Source organism: Falco cherrug, chromosome 6, assembly GCF_023634085.1.
Source record: "Falco cherrug isolate bFalChe1 chromosome 6, bFalChe1.pri, whole genome shotgun sequence".
NCBI classification, from domain to species: Eukaryota; Metazoa; Chordata; class Aves; order Falconiformes; family Falconidae; genus Falco; species Falco cherrug.
Genome location: NC_073702.1, coordinates 72,675,355 through 72,696,153, shown reverse-complemented (window position 1 = coordinate 72,696,153; position 20,799 = coordinate 72,675,355). Strand labels below are relative to the sequence as shown.

The 20,799-nt window shown below is 45.0% G+C and overlaps 1 protein-coding gene across 9 annotated transcripts in view; it reads right to left on the bottom strand.

Moving 5' to 3' along the window:
- Nucleotides 1–20,799, bottom strand: part of NCOA1 (nuclear receptor coactivator 1) — a 179,366-nt gene that overhangs the window by 102,861 nt on the left and 55,706 nt on the right. The window contains exon 3 of one of the 9 annotated variants that reach the window (XM_055713018.1): nt 9,674–9,842. The exons of the other annotated variants lie outside the window; for them this stretch is intronic. The gene's annotated coding sequence lies outside the window, so the exon portion shown is untranslated. The remainder of the gene's footprint in view (nt 1–9,673; nt 9,843–20,799) is intronic. 9 annotated transcript variants of the gene reach the window in all.

The following is a 20,799-nucleotide window of genomic DNA, read 5'->3' as shown; positions in this document are numbered from 1 at the left end:
AGATGTCCACGTGCTTGGATAGGTGGACATCTGAAACAGGACATTGCTCTTGTGAGCTTAAACCGCTCACCTCAAGTCACATTTGGACTAGACGATCATTGTAGGTCCCTTCCAACTGAAATTATTCTAGTGTCTCCACCAACAAGAGGCATCACGACTAACAGCAGATGTGCACCTTCAGAGACACGACTCCCATCTTCCTGATTAACGCCCTGTTGGAAAGACAGCATATTCTGGATACTTTACTGCTGGATTTCAAACAGCTGCTAAGATGTGGACCGCTGACCTTACAGACCACACAGAATGACCCTCAGCTCCAAGCCGGCTGTCACAGGCAGACCCCTGAGCCTACGCCAAGTCCCAAAAAGAACAGCTGAGGGGGCAGAGTTCTGTGCAGGGTCAGGATCTCTGTTTGATGCAGAAGGGTGCGCAAGAGGGAGAGGTGGTGAAGAGATGGTCACACTTGATTCAGAGGGGACACTTGGGTGAGGAAGGGTGAGAGGCTTTAATTCTTCAGGAATGGCATTCATCACCCGGGAATTAAACATGCAGCAACACTCCTTCTAAGAAGGAAGGTACAAGTTCAAGCAAACATACCTGTGTATACTTATCTCTTTTGCTTATGTAAGAGTCTGTGAGCTTCTATGCAAATTTTGTGGCCTTTGGATATTTTCAGCATTACCAACCTAGCTTTGGAGTTGTTATGCTTGAGCAAGCTGAGCCTCAGCCATGAGCCCGCCACTGAAAAACGCCGGAGCCTGTTCTTGGTTAGTGGACCTGTCACGATCGTCACCACAGAAATGACACTTTCCTGCAGCACATCCTGCTGAGATTTGAAAGAAGATACTGCTAAATAATTATGAAGACATAAAGTTTTGCAGCAGTTGCAGTGCACCGACCGGCACAGCAGCCCAAGACAGTGCAGCTGCTGGCACCACCAGCCCCTGACCATCAGGCTGCCCCCTGGGGTGGCAGGTTTGACTGACAGGCTTCCAACACTGCTGATGTGCTGACACGGGCCACATTCAGACCCTAAAAATGTAAAGATACAGGTAACATCAGCTTAGGAAGATCAAGGGTTGGTGTAAGCCCCATGGCTAACCCCAGGCCAGTTGCCTTTCTGGCTGCTGTCGTAGGAGGACACTGTGGGAGGTGTTTCTCTCCACCTAGGAATGGAGGCAGATGGAAGAAGCTAATACAGCTTATTTAATTCTGCAGCAATTAATCCAGAGCCAGCAAAAACGAGCATTGGCCAACTCTTAGAAGAAGTTCAGTTTTATTCCTACTCATCTCCAAGGCAAGGAATGCCCTCTAAGGTCGTCACAGCCTGGAGAAATAGGAGGTGCAGGAGCATCTGTGTGACAGCAAAGTTTCTCCCACCTGCAATTCTGAATTTTCCCCAGGATGGGCAAGTTGTCAGAAATGCACTTGATAAGCAAAGGGGAAAAAAAACCCAAAAAACCAAAACAACAGCAAAATGTAAACTCAGCTTTCTGGAAACTTGCAAGCAAGCAAGAAGAGCGTGTTGGTGCTATGTGAGTAGAGGAGAACCCGCGTGAGCGTGGGGCTTCGCCGGCCTCACTGGCACAGTGCAGGTGAGACGAAGAAGGAGTTGCAGGACTTGTTGCATGTCAGCTGGGTGCTCCACACCACCGTTACGCTGCTGGTGAACCTCCACGTGCTCAAAGGCCCTCACCCTTCCCCCTGTGCCACTGAGCCTCCTTCCCTCTCCAGCTGATGGTGGCACTAAAAATAGTCCAGAGAACTTGCAGAAGCCCAGCTGAGCGCAACCCCTTGCATCACTTGGATGTATGGCTTCATTAAGCAACCCCCTTCCGTAATCAAAACCCCATCACAAGCATGCAGGTCCCTCGCAGGCCAGCCTTGCCTGCACTGACATGCGCAGCAGCAAGTCCACCCAGTCGACTACAGGGCTGTTCGCAGCCCTGCTCTGTTTTTTTAATTTTTTTAAATTGTAAAACGCTACTTGCTTTGTGCCGAAGAACCTCGGCAGCCCGCAGCTGGTGTTAGCCAACGGTTGGTGAAATGCAGCGATGTGTCTGTACAGAGCAACTTCAGGGCTGCTCCACCAGCAAGGCAGATAATCAATTACAGCGTTATTCGGTACATCCTGAAATATTACAAGCTCGTGTCCTAATTAAACAGTTTATTCAGGCAAAAACTAAAATTACAGCGGATAATTACATAAAAAATTAAATATTTTCACACTGTAGTCGATATCCCTAAATGCTAGGTAACTAGTGATGCTGTGGCACAATAGAGTAAATGCCTAATACGTTACCACCCATTGGAGCGAGGGATTTACAATTAATAATGGAGTTCATTTTTCAGAAGAGATTCAAAACCACACCAGGCAAGGATCCTGGGAAGGTGGCATCTTCCTTTATGTAAAGGAAGTTGTAGAGAAGATCCCTCTGAGTAGCTTTAGATTGCTCCAGCTATGTTTAGTGTGGGAAGTGCAGCGATCTCTGTAGGCTGGGTGTTAGTGGGGGGACCTCACATCCCAAACACTTCATAACTGTAAGTAACAATGAGTTATATACAATAATATAGAAATATATAAACTTATGTATATAACTCATATGTAAATACATAAACTCATGCACATAACATATGGACTCATCTATCAAAATTATATGAACTCATGTATATAATTCATTGTTTCATCGTTACATACAATCATGAAGTGTTATACACAATATATCCAATGTGTGCACAGAGAGGCTCCATAAACATAAGCCTCTTATTTAAAAATATTTTTTTTAAATAGTGAAAAAAGAAGGGAATAAAAGAAACCAAGCCCTTGAGGCCACCCCTCTTATTTTGGGGCAGAAACGCCAGAAAAAGATCCCTAGCTGAGTCTTTTTGTAGATTGGACTCCCAATTTTGCTTTGTTCTACCTCCCTATTTCTCATCTTTTCCGCCATGGCTTCCATTACCTTTCTAAAGCCTTCTGACATAGAATTATTTTATTTTTGGGAGCGCAGAGGAGGTCTCGCTTAACCTGAGGTACACTGAGCATCCTCTGCACAGAGCAGCTGTTCCCATTTTATGGGTTTGCAGTGAGATGATCCTTGTAGGTCCCTTCCAACTGAAAATATTCTATCCTTTTCTAAACAGAAGTACTTTATTTATTGGGTCTGCTCAGGATTTGGGGGAATAAAGGGAAAAATGGGTGTTTTTCCTAAAGGATGGTGGGTTTGGTTCTATTATGTGTTTGTTGTAGGGCTTGAATCACCTACAGTGACTCTGGCTCTATTCCTCTCCTGCAAACATAATATATTGGAGCATCAAATAGAGCATGGTGGATTCATTTAGATTCCATTGGAATGTCAGACCACAGAACGGTGGTCCCTCCTTTGGAAGGATCGTGGTCTTGCCCACTGCTGACCAGCCCACGCTTGGAGTTGACCAACTGAAACATCTGGCACATCCAAAGCATGTGAATTCAACACATGGCATCAGCACCAAGGGCAAAACCCACAGGCCAGGCATGCCAATGCCACCTCCTGGTCCTCATTGTCATGACAAATTATTATATCCCACCAGGTACACTTCTTGGTTTTATTTTTATTGGAGAGGTTTACTATTATTGAGGCCAATACAGGGGAGTTTGATGGTGGGAGATGAGCCCAGTGGGGCTGATGCTGCAAAATGAAAAGTTTCCTTACAGATTGTAAAGCACATTTACTAATTTATTTTTTGAAGACACCAGTGGATTTCAGCACCTAACATGACACCATGACATAAATCTTTTTGAAGCATACCTAAACCCAATGAGATTGAGAGCTCACATGTGAACACGGATGGACGGATGGATGGATGGATGGATGGACGGACGGACGGATGGATGGATGGATGGACGGATGGACGGAGATGGCAGAAAGCAGATGCTGATTTCTAGTATGCTCCTACGCCATTTGTCAGGGGGAAATACAGCAGTAGAGGCTACACCTGATTTTATCTTAACCATGGTCCTATCCCAATTAGTAACTGTTACTTCTGAGCTTTGATAAGCACCTAAGCACATCTAAGAGGTACCAGAAAAGCATTCCTACCTTGGAGCTACCAGTGGTCCTGCTACATAATAAATTAAAAATTATAGAAATAAAGGATAATTATTAACTTTCATGGTGATTTACCCTAATATCTGTCAAAATACTATAAAATACATATTGAGTATTTGTTCTTACACAGAAATTAAACCCCTCACGGACACACTGCTAGACAGTTCTCAGAGGGGCCCGAGTTTTCAAACAATAAATGGTCTTTTTCTAAAACCCTGGTTTCTCTCTAAATATAGATTTTGCAAGGTTCCCACTCTTCTCTGTTTGGGGTTGGTTTTTTATTATTATTATATATCATACATTAAAATCCCAACAGCGCAAGCCAGGTTTTGGGTTTTTTTTCCAAAGCCAGCCTATCCAAAGCAATAGCTTTAAGTATTTCTTGAGATTGCCCGATGAAGTCCACCGTCCACACAACAATTTCTACATTCACCACCAACAGACACATTTTGATTGATTAAGAAAAATTAGCAGCATAGTAAAAATCAGAAATATTGGTATCAGTTAAGGAGGAACACCCTACACCAAACCTATCAGGAGGAAAGCGTGCACAGATCTGTACAAAAACGTAGTTATTTGATCAAGTTTTATTCCTCAATCACAGCCGAAGAGCTGTACAGAGCCCTCCTCGCCCTCCTCTTCTCCTTAATCCAACCGTGTTATCAACACGGCTAAAGCAAGACAAATCTGCAAAGTGTAATTACACCTTGGGACCGCTAACATGACATTCTCTAATAAGTACTCCCCGGAGCATCTGCTGATCTAATAACTGCCACTAGAAAATGCAGCGCGCTTATCCACATGGCCGTTAACTCGTCGACTCAACCCAGCAGCAGGGAGAGGCAAAGGGAAAGCAGAGCAAGGCAAGGAGAGAGCGGATCAAACTCGCTGGGCATCCATCCGCTGGGTGAGGGTCTCTCAGCTGTGTCAGTCATCGAGGCACCGGCAGGTGAGTGGAAGAGCATTTGAAAACTGTAGTGGAGCAGATCAGAGTGCCTGTCCTTGTAAGATGTCCTGTAAAAGGGGGAAAAAGGAAGGAAAAGGAAAGGAAAAAGGGAAAAAAAAAATAAGGGAGAGGAAGGGGGCAGGGGGGGAAGAGTGGAAGAAAAAAGAAAAATAAGAAAGAAAAAGAAAAAAGAAGGATAAAAAAGGGGAAAGAAAAAAGGGACAGAAAAAGGGAAAAAATCCCCATCTGATGGGAATTTCAGGAATGCCATTTTTCCATCACTTACTAAAAATGATGTTTTCGTTTCATTTGATGGTGGAAAATACCCTCTAACTCAAGGGCCTGGGTAACCTTTACAATATGAAGCCTCCTTTGGTCCTGCCCATCTATTTAAGCCAGGGATGGAGCTGCAATTTAGGATCATGATCATTTTTAATTCCCATTCTCTGGATTTCACCTTGGCACTGGGATTATACTACTGAATAGTTTTTGAAGAACTCTCCACCATGACTTGGACACCGTGTTCAAGTGCTCGACTGCGGCTCTCCTGGACACTACAAGGAGGAGAAGATCTTCCTGCCAGGACCAGGTCTGGACCCACGTGGAGACGTGCTCCTGCCGGAGCACTGCCAAACGCGTTCCTCATGGAGCAGAGCCCCATCCAACACGAACAAGCAGAAGGCACCACTCCCATGAACTAAGCCAACCCAACACCTTTGATGTTTGAATAATTAGCTAGTGGGTGTTCAGGCTAAAAGGCTGACTTAATTGAGTTGAAGAGGGATGGGCTAAATCTCGAAGACATTTCAGATGTGCCAGAGAGCAAAGCCTTGTGAAATCCCAGGACAAGTTCACCATTCCTCAAAGCCGAACAAAGCTTAGAGGTTGCAGGAGCACCGTGTTGCCTTCAAAACACAAACAGCAAGACGACCCTCTTTGTGCTACTTCTTCAAAAAGCACACCCAGTAAAACAATTAGAGTAAAAATAGTGTACTCTGACATGACAAAAATACATCTGATTTTGCGCCGCCTTCTTGTGCCAAAAGAGGAGAAGATTTTGCCCAGGGTGAGTTTCACTCAACCTCCACAGGCCATGTGCCTCCTCTGCCGCATGCCGGGAAGAAGACAACTCAAAGACAATGGCAAGAGGAGAGCTGCATATACTCCATTTACAACTCACATTGTAAAATATGCAGCATTTTATAGAAGCCGCTATTTAAAAAAAAAATATTTTGCCTTAGGTGTTGGAATATGCAAAAAATTCCCCTTCCATGTTGTCAACTAAATATGGTCCATAACTTTCAAAAAGGTCTTGCTGCAAAGAAAAACTAGAATCACAGACTCATTTAGGTTGGAAAAGATCTTCAAGATCATCAAGTCCAACCGTTAACCCAGCACTGCCAAGCCCACCACTAACCCATGGCCCCAAGTGCCACATCTACATGTCTTTTAAACACCCCCAGGGACGGTGCCTTCCCCCCCTCCCTGGGCAGCCTGTCCCAGTGCTGGACACCCTTTTTGTGAAGAAATGTTTCCCAGTCTCCAACCTAAACCTCCCCTAGTGCAACCTGAGGTTGTTTCCTCTTGTCCTAACATGACAGACAACTTGTGCAGCTCACTAGCCAACGTCCCATCCCATCCCAGCTGCATTCCCACCGGGACCCTCTGCCTCCAATGAGCGGTGGGAGGAGATGGCAACCACCATCAGGTGCAGCCACCAAAATCCAACATAGCAGTTTCCAGAGTTAAATGTCAAAGCCCCAGCTGAAGCCCACAGGGGTTTCACAACCTACTTCTGGCACTGACACTCAGCACTTCTGGAAATCCCTGCATGTCTTCCATGGAGGAAAACTTGCTCCTACTCGGCCACAGTAACTGATAAAAAGTCCACTTGATAAGAAAAGGTCAAATTCATTCAGAAAAAGTGCACAAAGAGCATTCGTTGATGGAAAATGCCATAGATCATTGGGTGGAAACAAAGGTAGGTTCCATTAACTACAGCAGTTTCCCTCCACTGCCACAAACTAAACTCTTCTGGGCATCAGCAGGTTTCTCCTGCTCTCCCAGCAGATGACAATTCTTCCCGAGAGGCTCAACAGCACCTTGGCAATAGAAAAAAATAAGCAGAATTTCACCCGTTTTCTGTGCCAAATGTTCCTGCTCCACAAGTAGGCAAAGACTACAGCGAATTTAGTGAAGTTCCTTTGCTAAACACCAAAAATCCCCTGGCATTCCCGTGGCCATGGAAAATATCCTGGATCACAGTTTAAGCGACAAAAAAGGCTCAGCATTGCAGATATGCTGGCCACACAACTGATGCTGCCAGCTTATCTGCCATTAACCTCAAGACCATACTCTGCTTTTATAATGCAGGTTGTTGATTAGGACAGTATAATTTGGGTTCTTCCCTGCATTCTCAGCAGCTGTTGGGAAGCTAGTCCCTTTGTAAAATTATTTTTTGGTACTCTTTCTTAAAGTACTATCTACCAGATAGATGTGCTGTGAAGGTGAACACTCCTAAAACACTCTGATAAGGTCATCAAATCTATGAAAATGCAAGGTGTAGCAATAAACTAATTTTAAAAATTTTAAAAATATTTAAAAAATAAATTTAAAAAAATAATTTTAAAAGGGGACTAGCTTGCCAACAGCCGCTGAGAAATGCAGGGAAGAACAGCAATTATACTCTCCTAATCAACAACCTGCATTTTAAAAGCAGAATATGGTCTTCAGGTTAACGGCAGATAAGCTGGCAAACCTCAACCCATGCCTTTACTTCTCCAACAGCAAAAGAAAACAAAGCAAGTCAAAAATTACTGCAGACCAGTGGGGTTTTTTTGGGGTAAGGAGCTTCACTCCTTCCCCAGAAATTCCCCGAGCAGAGAAGACAACTAACTCCTCCTTTCCGAGCTGTTCAGTATGGAAATCTTAAATCCAAGAGTGCTGGTGACATCCCTGTGAAGATGACTCTTCCTAACAACCCAACCTTTGCAGATTCCAGAAGGGAACTGGAAGATAAATCCTTCTCCTGAGAAATCTGGGGATTGCTCTGCCTGTGCTGGGGGTGGCAGGGAGAATTCGGCTTCCTAGAACCCGGAATAGGTGCTAAGACACAACCTCAAAGGGCACACCTCAAAGTAAGTTGATGGGGCTATTGAACATGCTCTGCAGACTGAAAAAAGACCCTGGTAACGCAAAACTCCAAGCAAGCCATCTTCTAGCTCATGCCCATTCACCATGAAACAAGAGGACAACTTAAAATTGGGGTGGAGAGACCAGAGAGGGAATATGGGAGAAGAAAAAAAAGTCTGATTGTGGTGGAAAGCAGCCTATTCTCACACACCAACACACTGGCCTGGGAAAATATGAATGAAGCAGAAATCCCATTCTCTGATTCAAATACACCTCTGCTATTCCAACAAAATACGGACTTCCAGAGCAGAAAACACAGGAAGAGAATTTAGGTTCCTTGCTCAAGATCAATATTGTCAGCAGTAAAGCAAATTTCTGACCCTACATTACTGCAATCTAATCTCTAGATAACATCTGACTCCCCGTATGACTGCACACAGCAATATCCTGCTTTTAAATGCCAGCCTGCCAGGAACAAGAATTGCCGACATACACTCAAGCATCATACAAATGCTCAAAGAATGGAAATGAATCACAGCAGGAAGGAAAAACTTAGCAGCTTAATGTAGTACTAATTACTGTTTCTTGTGACCAAGAAGGAACTTCAGCAAGAAGCAGCACTGCTCTCGTTTGGCAGCTCTATCAGATGCTGCCCTGAGGAGGAGCAGGCTGGGGTTACATGCCCAATTGAGTAATTTTCAAGTACCACCTGCATCTCCTGAGCCCAAGACATGAAGACATTCAGCTTCCCAGCCTCCCAAGGGCTACATGGGAAGCTATTCATACCTTGCACCTTCGGAAACAACTTGAAAGCATCCTCACTTAGGCACCCATATGAGAAGCCAAGACTCCAGCCTCAATTTTACCCTTAGAATCACAGAATCGCAGAATGGTTTGGGTGGGAAGGGACCTTTAGAGGCCATGTAGTCCAACCCTCCTGCCATGGACAAGAACTTCTTCAACTAGATCAGGTTGCTCAGAGCCCCATCCAACCCGACCTTGAAAGTTTCCAGGGATGGAGCATCTCCCACCTCTCTGGGTGACCTGTACCAGTGTTTCACCACCCTCAGTATAAACAATTTCTTCCTTATATCTGAATTTCCCCTCTTTTAGTTTAAAACTATTCCCCCTTGTCCTATTGCTACTACAGTGTCGCTCCCCATCTCTCTTACAAGCCGCTTTAAGTACCAAGAGGCTGCAAACAAGGTCTCCAGAGAGTCTTCTGCTCTCCAGGCTGAGCCATCCCAGCTCTCCCAGCCCGTCCCCACATGAGAGGTGCTCCAGCCCTCTCATCATTTCCGTGGCCCTAAAACATGGCCCTTTCTACCCCCACAAAGAGAAAAGTCTTTCCCACCATTTGCAATGCGTTCTGGAGCTTCAGAGTGAAGTGCAAATCCAAGGCATGACCATCTCGGGTTATTAACCCACTGTCTGTAGGAAGACCTGCCACTATCGACACTATTTTACTACTATACATAGAAACACATGTACGCAGAGCAAATATTACATCAGCAAGTGCAGCACGGGTAAGGATGGGCTCCTCCTTTCGCCAGGCTCTCCAGTGCTGTCGTTCCAGTGGCACCGGCTGGATGTTACTTGGGGTAAATGCACGGTGCACTCGCCAAGTTTACTTGTTGGGTGCAGCATAACTCACCAGGCTGATGAGGCGGGGGATCCTAAAAATGGAAAGAAGGGCCTCACATGACTTCTTAATAAAGACACTTCCTCCTTTGTAAAAACAAAGCAACGCAACAAAAAAAGCAAGATTGCTCAATAACAATTGCTTTAATTTTCGATCTTTTTGAATTACTGAACTTTCAAGCGTGGCTATAAGAAACAAGTTTTATGAGGTTATATGAAGAGATGCCATTCGCACGGCACCACTGCTGACAGATGCCAGGCACGGAGCACTCCTGGTACCCAGCAGGATGCTCTGCTGGTCCAGGCTGCCCAGGCTAAGTTGGCCATTTACTTCACATGGAAGTGCTGCAACCCAACTGTGCTTACGGTGCAGCAGATGAGCTTAGAAGGGACACTGACCATTTGAAACCTAATTAAAAACCTGAATTTAATGTAGCTTCGATGATAGAGGCAAACGGCCTCCTGCTTCACAATCAGCTTTTTCCAAAGACTGTTCTCTTCACACAAACAGAAATGGCTAACATTTTCTTGACTGTTTATCCCCTTCTTGATTCATCCAGTGCACCGCATTTCCTTCTGGACAGATTTACCAAGCAATGCCTTTGAGGAACATAAGGATTTTACAGGTCTAGGGAGGGGTGTTTATTTTCTTTAGAGACCTGCCCCTAAAGTCAGCTCCAAACCCTGATCCATAACCTCATACACATCTAAATACCACTTTCTGGTTTTGAAGGAAAAGCTTACACCATTTTACATCTGCATCCCACTCCCTGGGGAAGGAAAGCAGCCCAGTAAGGGTGCCGGGGCAGTCTTTTAGCAATACATTTAGCCAACACATGATTTATCTGGGGTTGTTTTTTTTTTTTTTTGGGGGGGGGGTTCGTTGGGTTTTTTTGTTTTGTTTTACCACAGCAAGACTCATCTGCTTCTTCATTATGTAATTTCTCCTTACATTCTCCTTTAGGCTTTCTCCTTGAAGCAGGCTGTGGAGAGCTCAGGAGCAGGAGCCCTGCCACAAAGGCATTTGCAATAGGAAGCTTACAAAAGTTCAGGAGCATCTCCTGGGAAACACTCTCCCAAAATACATTCATTTGCAGAGAAAAATACGATAGGGTTTGATTTTGTACCACCTTTCTTCCACATCACCTCCAAGTTACATGGAAACACCACAAGCTGCTTTGTTTCACAGGTGTGGAAAGGACTGACGTCATAAAAATGCCACAGGCTGAAGGGCAGAGCGTCCCCTCCACCAAGCTAAAGCTAAGCTTAGCTAAGGCTGAACTAACAGCATTTTGCACCCGCCTTGCCAAGTGCCAGGCAGCAGGATTGGACCCACACCTTCTGTAAACGCTTGGGGTTGCAACCTGCAACCTACCTCCCTGGCTGCTAAACCTTAGGTTTGCAAAAAAACCAGTAAGCGTTAATAAAATAAACAGTAGAATAAGAGGTAAGGCATTAAAAAAATAATAAATAAATGGAGAGATTAATAATTAAGTCCTAAGAATGAAGAAATGGGACAGGGCAGCACCACAAACCGCATCCTTACTTCAAGGAACTGTGGGAAAATTATGTGCTGCGTACCTCTCCTGACCTAAATATAGTGGGTGTGTTAAAAAAAACATATCAGTGGTGATCAAGTATATTTCAATGGGGAAAAAGGGCAATCTCATACCACAGAAAGGGGTGTAGTCCCTCAATCAAGGAAAAATGAACATCTGTTGTAAAAAGCAGGAGCACAAGCGCATGTAGGCAAATGCACAGAGGAAAGGGGAAAACCAGGAGGGGGTCAGAAGAGTCCAGCTCCCTCATGGAGGGAACGTGAGGCTAAACTAATTAAAATGCACAGCCCTTGGAGAGTTTCGGGAGGAAAGTACTGCAGAAATAAGTCCAACCCAATGCTATTAAATCACAGTTATTAATAGCGGAAGAGATCTACAAGTATCTGGTCTGTTAAAATGGAGGGTAAGAGATGCTCAAGCCATTTCACAAAGCACCGCAGAGAAGCAACCACATTAAAATCCTTTTCCGATGCTACTCAGCACTCCTTAAAACTGTTTCTACAATACAAAAATAGGCAAGTGCCTGAGAAAATACTGCAAAATGGCTGGGCTGCTCCACATAACGTTTCTGAAAAATAGGACATCCTTTGAAAGACGCAGGATCCCACCGAGGTGACAAAGGGCTGCAAGCTATAAGTAACCCAGTGTCTCTTCTGCTGAATTCTCCCCCAAAATTCTTCACAGCAAAAATACTCCAGAGAAATAACTTCTTGCTTTGTCCAATGAATCAGGAATCATCGCTAATGAATTCAACAGCTCCCAAAAGTGCAAGAAAGACAAGCGGATGACCCAATCTTTTAAAGAAAACATCAGCTGGGAAATAAAGAGGCAGGGAGCGGGGGCAGGGGAGGGTCTGGTAGAAGATAAAGTATCTCCCAGCACAAACTGGAAAAAACTGAAGACCATTTTATGTAACAAAACTTGTGCATGTAACAAACACATCCTCCGTACAACTGTAAAGTCAGCATTGCAAAAACATTTCTGCAGAAACATGCTGAAGCTGCCAGCAGCATTTTGTTTGAAAAGGGAAGATGAAACTCAAAGTAAAGAAAAAAAAAAGTAACTGGTATTTATTAAACTATTAAGAAAGAGGAAAAAAAATGCCAGTTCACAATGATCCGTAAATGTGCATGGGGCTACATTTCAGGACCGCAAAACAGATGTGTGTGCAATTCCTGCAGCTGCACAAACAATACAGGCAAATAAGACAGCTCCAGCACTTCAGTGTGAAGTTCACAGTGGTGCAAGGATACAGCTTATTTTATACCCATGCCATCGCACTATGATATAAGTAACAGTTTTATTTTCCCCTCCATAATTAAAGCCTGTGAAAACAAAGCGATGAAAAGACTCAGCTGTGGCACGGCACTTGCTAGCTGCTGCAGCGCAGGGAAGGCTGGGGCTGGAGACACTGCCTTTGGGAGATGGTAGCTATGTGACACCTGGGTAATCACAGCTGAATCACAGAATTGTATTAATATTAAAAATGTTTGACCTTGGGGGCTCTTTTCATGAGAAATAGAGGTTGTTCCCCTCCTTGCTCTAGAGGATGGTGTTGAAGGCATCAGGGAAGGAAACAACAACGAAGAGCAAAGCAACCCTAGGCAGTCAGCCTAGAAGGTGACATCCACGTTCTGATGGAGAGCATGGCAGTGAGGGTGTGCACCTGCAGAAAGATCTCTTCCAGGCATCAAATGTGTTCTATGAAGTCATATACCTCATGTGAACCTCATGAAACTCAACAAGGCCAAGGGCAAGGTCCTGCACTGCCATCAGGGTAACACCCAGTGTCAATACAGGCTGGGCAGGGAACGGGCTGAGAGCAGCCCTCAGGAGAAAGACTTGGGAGGTGCTGGTGGATGAGATTCTTAATATGACCCGGCACTGTGCACTCAGCCCAGCCAGGCAGCCGTTCCTTGGGCTGCAGCCAGAGCAGCGCGGCCAGCAGGTCAGTGAGGGGGCTCTGCCCCTCTGCTCCGCTCTGGTGAGACCCCCCTGCAGCGCTGCGTCCGGCTCTGGGGTCCCCAGCACAGGAGAGACACGGAGCTGCTGGAGCGGGGCCAGAGGAGGCCAGGGAGATGCTCAGGGGCTGGAGCAGCTCTGCTGTGGGGACAGGCTGGGAGAACTGGTGTGGCTCAGCCTGGGGAGGAGAAGGCTGCGGGGAGACCTTAGAGCACCTGCCAGTGCCTAAAGGGGCCGGCAAGAAAGCTGGGGAGGGGCTTTGGGCAAGGGCAGGTGGCGATGGGACACGGGGGAATGGCTTTACATGAGAGAGGGGAGATGGAGATGAGAGATGAGGAAGAAATTCTTCCCTGTGAGGGCAGCGAGGCGCTGGCCCAGGCTGCCCAGAGCAGCTGTGGGTGCCCCATCCCTGGCAGGGCTCAAGGCCAGGCTGGACGGGGCTGGGGGCAGCCTGGGCTGGGGGCAGGGGTCCCTGCCTGTGGTGGGGGGTGGGACTGGGTGGTCTTTAAGGTCCCTTCCCACCCAAACCATTCTGTGGTTCTATGATTACAGACAGAAGGAGGGAAATACCAAACTATTTTTGAGAAACAATGCACCAGCAAAACCAAGTATCAAATAGAAAACCAGTAATTTGACAAGTCTCACTCCTCTTATCCTTCTGTCAAGGCAATCAGTCCTTTCCTTTACTAAATTAGAATCACTCCTAGAAACAACAGAGAATTAGGCTGTTATGTACACTTCTGATTTTTATTCTTCTCTTTAAACCCACAACTTTCAAATGAGAACACATCAGGGGTGGACGCCCCACCACACTGGCGAGGGAAGTTCACTGCAACCACCTGCAAGACTCACGAGCAAGACAAATGGCTTTCACCAGGTCTCCTGTTGAGGAGAATGCCATCCTTACACAGTAGAGCAGATATCTAGTTATCTGTCATGAAATATTTATTAGTCTGCTGATGAGTTAATTAAAAATTTTAATAAGATTTCAATACTTACTGGAATTATTTACCCCATGTACAGTCACAGTGTTGACAATAGATGGGTAAGTGGTATACAGAGTGATTTTATTTTTTTTAATGACTTACCTACTTGTCTGAAAATGCTCCAGTCATTGCTAACAGCTGTAAAATTTATCTGTCCTTCATATTTAACACACAAAATTGTTGCGAGATTGCTTCTACCCTGTCATTCATTCATTATTACTCCATCATTTTCAAAGACTACTGCAGCATCCCAAACCAAGACCCAGTGTACAGCAGATGACTGATGAAATACTTCGCTATCAGCACTCACATTAATAATGGCAGGGTGGAAAAGGTCTAGAGTTTAACTGCAGACCCTCTAAGGAAACAACAAGCAAAATTGTAATGAAGTATTTTCATCTGCTGGAGAACTAAGGATGTGATGGGATTACCATTGTGTTGTGCAACAATACCATTCTTCATGGTATATTCATAAATAATATGCTTGCACAAAGTGGAAAAGCTTCCTCCCCATTTTTACATCAGTCAGGAGGCTGCTGTGCAGCTGTATTTTCCATCTAAAGATAGACGGAGTCCAGAGAAATAGAGAGCAAAGGGAGCTCATTTGTGACTTTATACTATTATATTTAAGGAAAAAATGCTGCAGCTGTATCTGTATATCATCACTGTGACATGTGCTTGGGTCTCTAATTACTTACTTTCACGAATTAAAGACACAGGAGAGAGGGATTAAAGATGAGACTGCAGAACGCAGGGAGACAACAAATACATGAAATTTGAAGGAGTCTCCCGTTCAAGCGAGATGAGAGTCAGCAACATTCAGCGGCTTCGCTTCCCTCTCTTCTGCAGGGATCAAAGCTGGGAGAAATATTAATGCTCCGAAGTTACAAAGACGTATGAAAATCCTAACGAGCATTTTACACTGCAGATGCGTGAGCAGAGCTTCACTTGGCGCTGCACAAGCCAGAAGCTGCGACACAACCAACTTTAAACGTCCTCAAATTTCCAAATTGCTTAAAATTGGCTGCCAGTGAGAAATGCAGACTGAAGCTGCACGCTCGTCTACAGTGCAGCAAAGAGGAAGGAACTTCTACTAGAAATTAACGTCATTAAACTCAACTGCTGACCACTTACATGACCACCAGTAATATCTTGCCCTGCTCCCTAAGGGCCTTCTCCATGCCTTGACAAGTCATTCACAGACCTGGACTGTATTTCCTATAAATTTTATCAAATTCCTATTTGCTTTGTCTGTCAACTGCAAAGAGCTGCAGGTCTGCTTTACAAACACCATGTATTTAAATGCTAAATAGTTTGTAAAATCGCAGGAAAATTGAGGTTCAGCCTGGGGAGGTCTCTGGTCCAACATGCTCTGGGTCAGTTACGGGGTCTGTCCTTGCGGTGAAGTTTTCCCTTGTATCCACCTGAACTGCCCTTGTTCCAGCTCCATTGAGCAGAATTCCCAGTTTACAACTCTTCTATAATAATCTGTCGGTAACACCTCTGGGTTCTGTTTTAATGTTTGTCAAGATGTGGAATGACCTTTCCTTGCAGAAGAACACTCATTTCCTTCATTGTTCTTTCATTTGTGCAATTCTGGGGTTTGAATTGCCCGTTTAGATTTTCACTGTGTTTCTTTCGGAATATTTGTTGAAGGGTTTTTTTCATTAAACCTTCAACTTCAAGTATGCAGTTTCACCTGCTTTCCATCTCTGGGCTATTTACTATTATGGCTGCCGTAAATTTAAGACTGCTTAAATCAGAATTTTATTCCAATATCTTAATAAAAGATTTTCCCTTCATTTGCTACACATTGAGATACGCAGAAACTGCTCAGCTGTACAAATCCAATGCTAAAAGACATAACATCCATCTGATATTCCGTTACTTTGTTATTAAAATTTGCTAATTAGTTTGCCTTTCCTTCTTCACACTTGGGCTTAAGACAGTAGAGAATTTCCCTACAGATAAAATTGGTCCCTTCTTAACAACCCATTCACGCTTCTAAAAGGAATATGCTTTCTCCCAGGTGACATTTTGATATGAACTGTAACAAGCAACAGGGCAATTTTCCTTTGATTTTGAATTTCATTTTAACTTCGCCAAATATATTTTAATACACATTCTGCAGTTCATCTGTAGCTGGGATTTGTGACAGCTCCATTAAACAAATGTATGCCTTTCATTGTATAAAGAAACTTCAGGATAACAAGGTAGAAGAAGCAGAGGTGGGGAGCGAAAGCACATTAAAGCTAAGGCTTTATTAACCTCATGAGGCTTCTCAGAAATCTGCAAGGGGAGTCTAAGGTCTTCACAAAAATAAAAGAAAAAAGCACCTATGAGGAGTTTGCTATAGGTACTCCATATTTTTTTGCTAGATATTCCTACTGCCTCATCCTCTTTGCAACAGCTAGTGCTCTCCTGACTCGCAACTCCAAGAGGTAAGTAAATTCAAGGAGGAAAGCAAGTGTTACAAATAGATGGGAAAAAAACTGATTTTCTGCAAAAACATCACTAACCTTTTCACCTCAGAGAGACAGGAGTTCCCTGTGTATTAGCTACCCTAAAGCCACAGACCCAGACAGCGCCTCCCTGCAGCCTCTCCATCCTATTCCAGCGGGGCATCAGATGATGCAGACAATTTCTCTGCAGATGCTGAATTTCACCCCAAGTTAATAATTCCTACCAGCAATATACTCTGAAGTTTTAAGCATCATTTGAGGTGCTTTCAGATGCTGGCATGCCAGGGAAAATGAGGACAGGATGCCATAGAGGAATGCTGATCAAGGATGAGCGAAATTAAGATTCACATTCCAAATCTTCAGGATTTCATGAGCGTTGTGCTCCTAAAACTTGTCCATAATGAAAATTCTTTACCAGTACTTCTGGTTCTTGGTAAGTACTGTTGTAGACGCTGCTGCTGTCTCCAGCTCACAAGACTGACTCAACAGTAAATAATAACTTAAATCAGAATTCGGGAAAAATTACCAGGAAATACTTTAAATTTCAGTCCCTTCCTGATGGCAGCAGGTGTGTGCACATGTGTTTTAACATGCATACCTTCACCTTCAAATGGCAGGAACTAGGTATCCAATAGTTTTCTTTCTGAGGAGCAAGCAGATCCATGTACTTAGTAAAACCCCCCTGGTGCCGGTGAAAAGTATTCACCAACAACTCAGCACAGAAGTAAAAAAAAACACCAGCAAATTCTTCTCACTTTTTGTGAGCCAAGCAGTAGCTTGGGAGTTTTGTGTTTATCTCTTGAAAGTTTACCAGAAACAGATCTTACCACTCTCCTGAGTTATTGACAAGTGGTTACACAGCTCCCATCAGCTCTAAAAAAATGTTTTTAGTGATAACCAAGATAAAAAAAGACTTCTCTAACTAAAACCACCAATAGTCCTTACCAAGGGTTTAACCTGACTAGAATTTTCCTCTTTAAAAGACAAGAGCAAAAGGAGGGAAACAAACAAAAAGGCAGTTCTAAGCAGGATTATTTGTTATTTTTCGAAGATAAAAGGACCTCCTTTTCAGATATCATGCTGTGCTGCATCTTCCCCAGAAGGTGCTGTGAAGAGCAAGTCTGCCCAAGGCAACGAGGGGGAGCGATGTCTGTGAGCACCCAGGAGCAGGACCTGCCTCCTGCAGGGCTGACCTCACTCCCCACCCCCAACTCTACCCTCTGCTGGCTTCACCCCATCTCAGGGGCTTCAGACACAAGATAGAACCTGATGGGAGGAGGAGGAAACCCCTCCAGAATGGCCAGCGATCACCCCACAAACACAGCTGGGGGGGGGGGGGGGGGGGAATGCCCATGAAGATGTGCCACTGCCCAGCGAGACAAATGCTCACCCACTTTTTTATTATTTTATGATAATTTTTTCCTTAAATGCTTCCACGCTGAGTAAATGGAACTGTACTTCATAGAAAGGGCTTAATGTCCAGACAGCAATCAGCCACAAGTGGTGTCCCTCAGGTGTCTATATGGGGACTGGTACCATACCACATCTTCATGATGGTGGGATTGAGGGCACCCTCAGCGAGTTTGCAGATGACACCAAGCTCAGCAGTGCAGTTGATTTGCTGGAGGGATGGGATGCCATCCAGGGGGACCTTGATGGGCTCAAGTGGCCATGGGAATCCCATTAAGTTCCACAAGGCCAAGTGCAAGGTCCTGCATCTGGGTTGCGGCAATCCCCACTATCAGTGCAGACTGGGGGATGGATGGATGGATGGATGGGTGGATGGATGGATGGGTGGGTGGGTGGGTGGGTGGATGGATGGATGGATGGGTGGGTGGACAGACGGGTGGATGGATGGACGGACGGGTGGGTGGATGGGTGGAAAGCAGCCCTGCAAAGAAGGACTTGGGGATACAGGTTGACATGACCAAGCAACATGCACTCACAGCCCAGCCAGCCAGCTGTACCCTGGGCTGCAGCCAGAGCAGCACGGCCAGCAGGTCAGGGGAGGGGGCTCTGCCCCTCTGCTCCACTCTGGTGAGACCCCCCTGCAGTGCTGCGTCCGGCTCTGGGGTCCCCAGCACAGGAGAGACACGGAGCTGCTGGAGTGGGGCCAGAGGAGGCCAGGGAGATGCTCAGGGGCTGGAGCAGCTCTGCTGTGGGGACAGGCTGGGAGAACTGGGGTGGCTCAGCCTGGGGAGGAGAAGGCTCTGGGGAGACCTTAGAGCAGCCTTCTTTATAAGAAGGGGAGCTTATAAGAAAGACAGAAAGAGACTTTACCATGGCCTGTAGCAACAGGACAAGGCGGAATGGTTTTAAACTGAAAGAGGTTTCAGAAAAATTCAGACCAGATACAAGGAAAAAATTGTTTATGCTGAGAGTGGTGAGGCACTGGAACAGGTCACCCAGAGAAGCTGCGAATGACCCACACATCACTGGCAGTGTTCAAGGTCAGGTTGGACAGGGCTCTGAGAGACCTGATCTAGTGAGAAGTGTTCTTGTCCATGGCAGGAGGGTTGAACTAGATGATTTTAAAGGTCCCTTCTGACCTAAACCATTCTGTGATTCCATGACTCTGATCCTGCCAACCTCTGCATCAACTTCTAGGAATAAAAAAGGCAAAATTGCTCATACTTCTTTGGCTTACGGAGGCAGCAACCACAGCCCTGTCTTGCAAGGAGAATCAGCAAGCACTGGTATCTCACCTCTGGAGAGCTGACAGCCAACTGGAAGGTGCCCTTGAGAAGGTCAGAGCAGTAGCTAACACAAACTGACAAAGAGGTACCAAAATAGCTAAAACAATGGAAGAAAGTAAATAGGTACTGATTTATAACCTTCCATCCACAGGAAGGGCTTGTACAACAAATACTACATTAGGCAAAGAACACTAAATCATTAAGTCCTGAATACTGAAGGACTCACTTGAGTGCGGTTTTCAATTAAATGATATTTGATCTTTGTGGCCCAGGAAGTCGAAATTCCTTGAGGGCAGCAGAGAACCCAGCAGATTAAAAAGCCATTAACATATCCAGCATCATTCACTGTCCCGTTGGATGCTGATTACAATCCTGCTCAGCCAAGACACAAACACGTTTCCACCTCGTCTCCTCAGCACAGCAACAGCTACCTGCATGGTGGGACTGGAGACAATGATGAATTAGGTTTCTGCTGTTCAAGGAACCACCACAGTTGTGGAGGAAGGGGTTACAACCTGCACTAATGCTGTACACTAAAGGTGATGATAAACTGATCACTGCAGAAGTGTCTACGGCAGATGAAGATGTTCCCATTCCCAGACTGTCTGTAAAGAGGATCCTATGCTCACAGCTGAAAAGTTCACGTGAACATTTCTCACTCGCTTCAGCACAAGAAGCTTGGGTTGAACAGCTGCTGGAGAGGGCTCAGCCCAGCCTGGAGGACTTGGCAGCGCTGCAGATGAGGAGTGCTCACAAGAACGGGATTGCTGGATAAACTCATGGAAACCACTGATGGTGACTGACAGTGGAGGGACAATGACATCTCAGACCTTGGCAGGGTTTCTGCAGCTGGTATCTGGTCAAGGTCAAAGAATTAGGCTGGATTTGTGTAGAAATGTGAAAAGCTACGAAAAAGGTGCATTTGCTTAAAACTTCTAGGAGTAGTAAGGGAAACGGATAAAGTGGTTTGTTCCAAAAGACAAGCAAAACTGCAATCTGGCCAAAGTAGTCGAAATAGATTTAATCAAAGCTCCTGGGCAAGCAATGCTTAATGGAAGATGACCAAATGCTTGCTTAGATATTTTTATTTTCTGAAGGAACTAAGCACCAGAAGTTCCACTTAATGGAAGAAGTGTGTGTCTCTAATACTTTCTGTAGAAACAAAGTACCCAAACTGACCGTCCAGCTATAGGATTTACATATGAAAACAAGAGCATCTCATGGCATTTTTAGAGAAAGGGAACAGAAAGCCTTCTCAGATGTGAAAATACAACCAGCTCCCCTATCAAAACACTTCTTCCTTAATTTCACAGGGTGAATGCTTTTA